This window comes from Pseudochaenichthys georgianus, chromosome 8 (assembly GCF_902827115.2).
Source record: "Pseudochaenichthys georgianus chromosome 8, fPseGeo1.2, whole genome shotgun sequence".
Classification (NCBI taxonomy): domain Eukaryota; kingdom Metazoa; phylum Chordata; class Actinopteri; order Perciformes; family Channichthyidae; genus Pseudochaenichthys; species Pseudochaenichthys georgianus.
The window spans coordinates 25,758,869-25,769,086 of record NC_047510.2 but is presented as its reverse complement, the minus strand read 5'-3'; positions in this window follow the sequence as shown (position 1 = coordinate 25,769,086).

Below are 10,218 nucleotides of genomic sequence, written 5' to 3'. Positions count from 1 at the left end.
TTATAAAAATAATATTTAACTGTTATCAAAACGTAGTGCAACTGTAGAAGCTTGCTCTGTTGTTTCACTGAAAGAATAACTTTTACCACGTTTTTTACAGACAATATTGAGAGATAAATAGTAGCAGTTCTCACTATGTGTTAAATATCTTCAATACATTACATTAGAAAGCTGACAAAATCATAGTGCTTGTTAAAATCTAAATGTAACTTTTTGCATGGAAAAAACCCTCAACTTAACTGATGTGTAGGTGATCTAGTATTTAGTATTGTTTAATGGAATGTATATCAGTGTATTAAAGTCAATACTTCATTCATTTAAACCAATATCTTTCTTGAGTCTTTGTACAGTATGAACAAAAGAGTCTTTGTACCTGTGCTGAAGTTCACTGCTGTGAGGAGTCCAGTTCTGTCTCTCACTCTCTGGTCCAGCCTGTCTGCATCACCTGGACACCTTAAACAAACAGATACATATGTAAAGTACCATGTGTACAAACAATATAACTGATTATCTTCTGTTGAACATGTTGGATTGTGTATTGTCCGAGTCAGGGTCCTTTTTATTTTACTGTAACTTTGGAAGTTGTGTTACCAATGCTTACTGTTTATTTGATACCCATTTGGTAATGCAATTAATAAAAACAACAAGGTTTGGGTTTGTTCTTCAGATGACTGTGACGTTAACGTGTAAGCTCAATAATGAACTCCAGCTCAACCAACCATATTGTAATATCTAAGTAATCATCTTGAAATATGACATTAATAATTGTAATATACACATCTTATTGTGAGGTTGATTTCACATACACTACTTCGACGTTAGCTTGTACTTGAGCATAGCCAATTTAAATTAACCTTAGCGATGCATACAGTTCCTACCTACATAGGCTAATAAAATATCTCTACGTTACAAGGATGACCTTATTTTATCAACCTCAAACAGAAGCTGTTTGTTCAACAGTATTATCCCACTTAACGTCTATTTCGTTTTAACCTTTATATATACAGTCTATTATTTAAACTTGGAGGCTACGATTAGCATCGTTAGCACCGATGTAGCTACCACTCGCTACACGCTAACCCAAGTCTTAACATTCATTACGTAGCTGATTAAAATCATTAACACATAAATAAAGCACTCAAATTTCACTTACCGAAAAAACCACATTCATGCACCGTCTGTTTTAACCGCAGAGCGAGTCACAATAGTCTGATATATAAGCATGAAGAACAAACTACCACGGCCGGCTTCAAGTTGTGTTTCCTGGATGAGCTGAGCAGGCAGAGTCCCTGTAGCTTCACGGAGCAGCTAGCAGAGAGACAAGAAGCTAGCAACAGCAGTCACTTGACAGAGCCATCACTCAATGTGACCACGCCCTAATTTATGCAAAAACGTTAAGACCTAATATAAATAAAAGGGTCGTGTTAGAAAACAATTCACTCACAGATCCATAATCATGAAGGTGGAATCTAACTATATCGATAATAAAAATGTATGGAGCCAGGGGTAGAAACATGTTTTTTTCTGCTGTAAAATTGGGCATGGTCTATGGAAATGGCTCCTTTCTGCAGGCAGCCATCGCCTATCGGCCAATATATGAACGGCAGTGTGTGGCACTTCCGTATTGGCGTCCCGGTGTAGGTACCAGATGTGTTCGGGGTACCAGATATGTTCGGGTGTATTTCCGTCGCACCCGTCATCCGTCATATCCGTCATATTGTACGGCAACTCAAGAGGGCCATGATGGTCAAATTCCGAACATTTAAACATAGCCGACACTTCATTCTTTACTTTGTCCGTTATTATATGTAGAAGATTATACTTTTTCTCCGTCATGTTGTTTCCATAGCAACAACTTCAAACAGGCATAGCCTACACTTCATTCTTTACTTTGTTCGTTATTATATGTAGAAGATATAAATTTTTTCTCCGTCATGTTGTTTCCATAGCAACAACTTCAAACAACAACAGCTAGCATCACAGCCACTGCTCCATTTTTAGAGACTTTGCACACGTTTTTTCACAAACATTTTCACATGCTAGGAGTACTTCCATTCGCTTCGTCTTGATCTGTAGATGTGATTTGATGTGTCGTGTGTCCCCCAACTCCTCTCCAAAGTTCAGATATTTAATAAAATACTCAGGGAGTTTCCTGAATGTTCATGCCCAAAGCCAAGCACTAGGCCCTGGGTAAATTAAGAGGCTGATCTCGGGCACTTTTGTCCACTTTCCCTGGTGGTAGAAACTCAAGCCAGACATCCCTGGAATCGTCATATGCCCCTTTCACACCAGCGCCTTTTCAGCTCCGGCTCGGAGCTAGAGCCTGAAAAGCGCCGGGTTTTCCAGTTCACACCGGAGCTGCGCCGGCTCTTAGCTCCGGAATCCGCTTCATTTCCAGCTCCAAAAAATTGTCGGTCCAGAGGCAAGAGCTTTGGAGCTAAGAGGTGACGTCGCTTACGTCTCTCTTACGTCGAGGCGTGCAGGAAACTAAACCCACCTCCCATGGGTCGACTGTTATGCCTGCCTACAAGCAGTAGTGCCTATAAACACACTTTATAAAGTCAGGCAACACTAACCAGGCTTCGTGTGATTCTGTTTATTTGTGCCTTACTTTTCCGTTCGCTGTTATCGATCATTGTGGAGAGAGGCAGACGTGTTGTTTTGTATTATTGCAGCTATCGGATGCAAGTAGTCAGTTTAGCTTCGGTTGCTATGCTAACATCACCCGTTTTATACCAGAGAAACTTTCATAACAGCGTTGTGATACCAAACAGTGTCAATTCAGACTGACACACATTCACTTAGGCTAAGGGAACTGGGGATATGCATCAGCTGCTTGTGTGAGTCGAACAGTGAATACTTTAGAGCGGCCGCTGCAGTGTGAGCTAACGGGAGAAGAAACTCCCGTGGAAGAGCAGCCAATACTGCAGCGGTCGGTAAATGCTGCAGAAACACATTAATAAACAATGAACCACGGCACTCTGGAGAAAGTATAAGGTTGGAGAAGTCGTTATTCAATTTATTCTGGCTTCGTGTGATTAAAAGCAACACGATCATCGACCCGCCGCAGTTGTTGTGAGCTGCCGTAATGGCTGCCGTTGTGGGGCAAATCAGCAATGTAAACGGTGACGTCATGACGCAGCAGGGGCAGCTCTGGGGCGCCAGTGGGCGGTGTGCACAGAGCGGGAGCTGAAAAGGGAAACCGGAGCTGAACCAGAAAAGCTCCCGCTCGGAGCTAGAAACTGAAAAGCGCTGGTGTGAAAGCCGCATTAGAGAGTAGATGTTCAGTGGGGCCTTGTTTTTACTGAATGATTTTTTTTTTTTTTTAATGGGGAATTCAAATATGAGCTTATTTTTAGGATTTTTTAGCATCACAGCCACTGCTCCGTTTTTAGAGACTTTGCACACGTTTTCACAAACATTTTCACGCTAGGAGTATGGTAGTACTTCCATTCGCTTTGTCTTGATCTGTAGATGTGATTTGATGTGTCGTGTGTCTCCCAACTCCTCTCCAAAGTTCAGATACTATATACAAATACTAAAAGGTAAATAAAACATGAAACATAGTGACAAAATAACAACCTGAAAGATATGTATTCTATCTACACATTTCGTAATTATCTAATCTAGTGGCCTTATAAAAGTGTTGGCTAAAGTAACGCAGAATATATATTTTTTTAATTGTAAATAATTAGAAACATTATTTATGTGCACAAGTACATGGGACCCCACCATAGCACCCCACACATAACAAGCTGTCCCGAGTTCCTCCGGCTGCAGTTCCGCAGACGGCCGGTGTGTGGCAGCAGAGCGCTGGGAGCAGAGGGAGGTGAGTAGACGGATACAACTTTAGAGATGCAATGTTTTCTCTGAGCAGGAAGAGGATGTTGTTACAATCTGAAAGGTAACTAAGGTAGTTACACATTTTGAACAGTAACAGGTGCAGCATTCACCTGTTATGTGTAGTAGAGTATACTTAGGCTATATAGCTGCACTTATATTTCTCTAACCTAACTGGTAAGTCCAGCTACATTAGTTCTTACCAAGCATTCAGTATGTGAGGCGGAAGTCTTTCACTGTTTTCTTTGTATGTTTTAATTCTATATCCTCCCAGGTATTTTCAAAAAATAGATGGAGTCCAGCAAGCTCAACGCCTCAACAAAAAAGGCACCGATTTTGAAAAACCTTACCTCTCCTGTTGGCTGACAGATGGTCTCTGAAGGATGCTGGCCTGGCTTTAAGATGTTACTCACACCTCTAACCAAAGGACTCAAAGAGAAACCTGTTGAGCTGCACCTTAATGTAAGGAGGAGGGGAAAGTTGTGTGAACAGGTGGGGAGTCCTAAACTACCAAGAGAAGTAGAGCAAATTATCTGTGTGCAATTAAAAACAGGGTTCTCTACATCTGGGATCATGATCAATACCCAGAATAATAGAGAAATAATTTAATATATTATTAATTGCAAGGTGCTTTTGAAAGGGCGCCTCTAAATAAAATGTATTATTATTATGATAAACCTCAAGTACGGCAATACTGGTTATTTATTGTCTATTGATAATGCATGAAACTAAAGCTGTGTATCTCAAGATTTAGGAGTAACTAATAATCCAGTAATATAATATGTACAATTCTAAAATGGGACAATTAATGCTTTTCTTTTTGTACTTTAGGTATATTTCAATGACATTACTTGTGTACTTTTGTTTAGGTAAGTTTTTGTGCAACAATATAGCAAATATATGGCTCAATCCAGAACTGGAAGACACTAAGATGACATTTGTGAATATCAACCCTTTATTTTCTAGTTTTCTGTTATGTATTTGAGAAAAACACGAAGTAAACCATCAACAAAATAAAAAATGATAAGGCCAGCTCAGGCATCAATGGTACATATTTTATTAGTCGTCTCATTTTATGCTTTTCAGCAGCACTCAGTGGTGCGCTACAACTCTGAAATCAATACAAAAAATATCAGATCTAACTATAATTTAAACACAGTTGTTTTAAAGTGTCGATTGTCCAACCTTAACAAGCTTAGGCTACCCTTAATGTTGTCTCCCTGTACTTCTTGTTTTTCCTGTGTTCATTTCCTGATTCTAATACGACATTCTCAGTCTTAGGACATAAGTTGCAGGTTTAACCACTATCTCCATGCACATTTCTTGTCTCAAGTTTACTTCAACACCCTCAATCTGTTTATCCTGTCCCTCCAGCTTAACCACACCCGCTGGAGACCTTTTACTCCACCATCGTCTGTTTTAAGTTCAATAAACGTATGTGACGGGGGAGAGGAAACAGTGTTGCCTGTGGTTAGGGTTTAGTTTTCTGAAGTAAACTATAATTGCAACCCGTGTTTGAGCTGGTCACATCTTAAAACCACCAATGTGATAAAACACAAGCTCATTATTAGCTTAGAAAAGTAAGAAAGGAAGGAAGTTAGTTTGAAACTTTAAAGGGGACCTATCATGCAAAATAAACTTCATGTCTCTTCTACATCAACATGTGTCCCCTCTGTGTAAAGAGATTCTGAAAGTTTCAGGAAAAAAGATTCTCTCTCTTTATTAAATAAAAAATGTAATTCAGGTCAGTATCCACGACACTATATATAATCCAGGGAGCGGTATTGCGCCTAAAAGCTGTTTGCCAGCCGCCCTTAAACAACAAATGAAGAACAAGAAGAAACTCAACAACAAAACGAACAAAATACAAGAAGAAGAAAAGTTAGTATGGTGAGTTCAGATAACACAGGAGCTAGAACCCACCTGCTTCTTTTAAATCAGCTGTGTGGGAACATTTCGGGTTCCCTGTGGACTACAATAACGATGAGGTGTGCGAGTGGTGGATCCGACGAGCACGGTGTGTCGGCGTTGTTCTACAGCGGTGCGGTATGCTAATGGGAACACGCCAAACATGCCAAATCATATCAGAAGGGATCACCCAGATTTGCCAATCACCGGAGCCCGGCAAAAGACAACAGCAGTTCAACAGCTGATCCCCGCTGTTTTTAAGAAGCCAATAGACATGAGAGCCGAGAGACCAAAAATAAATAACGGAAGCTTTTGGCATAATGTTTTTTAACGACTTTGCGCTCTTGAAACACTTTCTTATTATTTATGATGTAATATTTTCAAGACATCCTTTTTAGTTTTACAGCTTGATGAAACCTTTTTGTTTGACATCAGCCATTATAGATAATATGGCCATCTGAGTGTACTGTGTATGGTTTGTTTTTAACTGTTTAATACAGTTAATTATTCAAAATGTCAGAGTTCTTTATTTTTAAACTGAAACTTGAACTACTGTTCAAACATAAATAACAACAAACCTGGAATTATGTATTTGGGACTTTTTTTTGCTTTTTTGTTGTTGTACCGAACCGTGACCCCCAAACCGAGGTACGAACCGAACCGTGACTTCTGTGAACCGTTATACCCCTAGTAACCATTAGCCAATGACCAACCAAGGTAACCCCCCCCCCCCCACACACACCTCATCACCTGAATATAATATCCTCCTAGAGCACCATTGTGTTCTTTGTATCCAAATATCTCTCAGAGGGGCGTGGGGAGGGGCTCCTTATTTTCATCTAAAGTAACAGACAGAGAATCAGCACTTTAGAAACAGGGCTGAAACAGAGGGGATTGTGGGACGCTGCAATGATCCGTTTGGTGTTTGGAGCCAACACGTCTGAGATATGTTTGTATATATCTGAGACCTATAATATATTAATGAAAAACAGTATAACAGGGGACCTTTAAGATCAAATGAACATTTATGGACAAACAGCAGATGTTGGACTAATTAGGAAAGCTGTAACATTTATGTTTTTTACACTGCATATGATATTCATCTTAGTTTGAGCTCATGGCGAAAAAAAATGTGTAGTGATACAGACACATACTTTCAGAGCTGGGAAATATCTAAGTACATTTACTCAAGTACTGTACTGAAGTAGAATTTGAGATACTTGTATATTTTACTTGAGTATTTCAATTTTATACTACTTTGTTATTTTACTCCACTACTATTTAGAAGTAAATCGTGTACTTTTTCTCCACTACATTTAATACCTTTAGTTACTTTGCAGATGTGGATGAACGATGTGAAATATAATCAACTCTTAAATCAGACTTTAGATCCACCTGGAGTAAATTCACAAGCTATACCTGCAGTATACAAAGTCATTAAAACTAGCTGCGCCTTTACCAGCTTTGAGAACACTTTCATGATCAATCATTATAATCTAAACATATCATATATATTATTCTGAAATGGATCAATCTGCATAATGAGTACTTTTACTTGAGTAACATTTGGAATGCAGGACTTTTACTTGTAACAGAGTACTCCTAAACCCTGGTACTTTAATAAAGTACAAGATCAGAGTACTTCTCCAACCTCTGCTTGCTTTTAAGTCTATCTTTTGGACATGTCTTTAACTTCTTCAGATTGGATCTAAAATAATCCCAGGGAACACTTCCAAGATAAATTCAATATTTCAGTTGGATGCAGTGTGTACAAAAAAATAGAGCAAATACTTTTTTATTAATTAGGTTTTTAATGTATACGGGAATTTCATCTTAGTTCATTTGTAAAACAAGTGAAACTCCTCCCAGCTGAACTGAACAGGAACCAAGAGCCATCTGCATGGTAGTTTCCAGTCAGGCCCAAACAGATTCAGATGATAAAACAGAACACAAAACTTCAGACGACTCAAATCTTAATAGAAAACAATTTATTTCCCCCTATTCACAGACAATTAAATAAAAAGATACGTTGGATAACATCCCATCTGCACCACAGTTGAGCAAAAAATAAGGTACTACATTGAATTCAATTGCCAGCCTTGATATCAGATTGATAACAAAAAAAAGTTATGAATGAGTTTTTCCACATTCTTCCCTAAGGTATGCACCAAGCATAGCAAGCACCGACCCTCCTTCAGTCCAACCACAACATCAGATTTGACATAATCAAATCGTCCGCTATAAAACACCGAAAACAAATTATTCTTTCAATTAAAAAAAAAAAACTTTTAGAGTCAAAAATACATTTGTGCACTGGGGCACAAAAAAACAAAATCAAAAACAAAATAAATTAATACAAATAAAACTGTCACATGTGCATCAAAATAAAAATGTAAAAACAATTAAAAAAAACAACCAGTGGACATCTTGTATTTACTTGTCCATACCACCTAACCACGCCCATGTACGGCTGCATCTCTGCACCTAGAAGAACATTGATTTAACAGGTTAAATGACATATAGTGGACTTGATCATTGAGCCCATGTGTTCTCGTTCCACGATAGGTGGAATGTATTACAACTTTTAGAAACGTTCCGTCATGAGGAAAAGGACATTTGTCATGTACTAAAAACAATGAATGGCAAAGCGAAAAAACATTGGCAGTAGGGCTGAACGATATATCGTGTCATGGCGATAACCGCGATATGCGCAAGCGCAATATTCACACCGCAGGGACGTGCGCTTTTATTTTTTTAAATGCTAACGCACTTTAGCACAGAATTCAAAATAAAGATACCCTTATTACTTATCGAAAATGCACATACAATATATCCGATTAAAGCTGAGACTCCACAAATTATTTAAGTATAGTATCATCACTAAGTGATCCGATCTCGCGACAGGGGAAGCAAACAGACATCACAACACGTACCTTTACGGAGCTTTTACGGGAGATCGTCTCACCGTAGCTGTCAATCTGATCAAAAGACGTGTTCAAAGGCATTAAAACGAGAAAAAACGCGGCTGAATCGGTTGATCCATAGGTTAATAATGTATCTGTGGCTTTGAAGCAATTGTTTATAATCCATAATTCCATTTTTATGTAAAAATCGGAGCACAAAAGTTAGCTGCTAATGGTAGCCACCAGAGTGTATGCAGCTTCCGGTTTTGGCTACGTGTCACTCTCACTCCTTATTTGTTCATGTGTTGGTGTGTGTAGAACTTCCCCTCGATTCCATTGGCTCCAGCGGTTATAAAGAGATTTCATTCGTCAAAATCGACCAAGGGGGGCCAGAGATATGGAAAATCCACCCAAACGACCCCAGAAGTGTTTCTTTTTGGCTAAATCTCTCTAAAAAGGTCAAATGTCACTTGTTGTGCATCAATCTTGATACAGGGTACTTATTACATGTTGTACTTTGGATTCCTAAAGCTTTTAGTCTACCATCACATCATCCAAGGGTGGTTTTCACTATAAGTAAAAAAGAATTTTTGGACAGACACTATAATTTACAGTTTTTTACTATGTTAAATCTGAATTTTCTTTAAAATAAAAAACATCTATATTGATTCTGACTTTTCTACATCCAACTCACAGGTTGATCATTACTTTTACAAAAAAGATTATTAATTTAACCCTTTTAGAAGTGAAGATATGGTCATTTGTTCTGGGAATGTCATTTTCGACCTGAAAAACAGGCTCAGTGCTTAAAGGTGGGGTAGGTAAGTTTCAGAAACCGGCTAGTGCACTAAAATTTGAAAGTACACAGCCGAAAAGAATCCGCCCCTTCCTTCAGACTTCCTTACAGAGCACCTCCTCCAACACACATGAACGTGCACATGACTTAGGTTGGCTATATAGTTCAGGGGAATTGTAAACCATACAAAACAGATAATTACCTGTCCAAGAGAAAAAGAGCGACCACGGCGTCAGATTTCAACTCGGTGTGTATGGGGGTTATTCCCTATCTTTATTCAAGAGCGTGGTATTTAAATTTGAGAGCATACTTTATTGATTTCCTTCACTCAAACCCTGTCATCGCACCAAAGACAAACCAAAGAGTAACCGCCCTTACGGGACGCTGTAATAAGTAAAGCGAACGCACCCGCAAGGACACCTGGCCTCCTATTGGTTGAGGGATTTTGACAGGATTGTTGCACAAAAGTTTCGAGCGCGCACAGAATAAATCTGAGAGCAGAACAAATCTGTAAGCAGCAATATATCTGAGTGCAAGCGTACAGTTTGAGCAGAAGCAGAGCAAATCTAAGTGCAAGCAGGCACTATTTGAGTGCGAGGACAGGGTTTGAGGGAAATAAATACATAAAGTATGCTCTCAAATTTAAATACCACGCTCTTGAATAAAGATAGGGAATAACCCCCATGTGTTCCATCAGTAGTCGCCATCGTTGAAAAGCAACTCCGATATTGACTCTGGTTTGAATTCTCCTAGTTTCCACTTTGTTTTTGT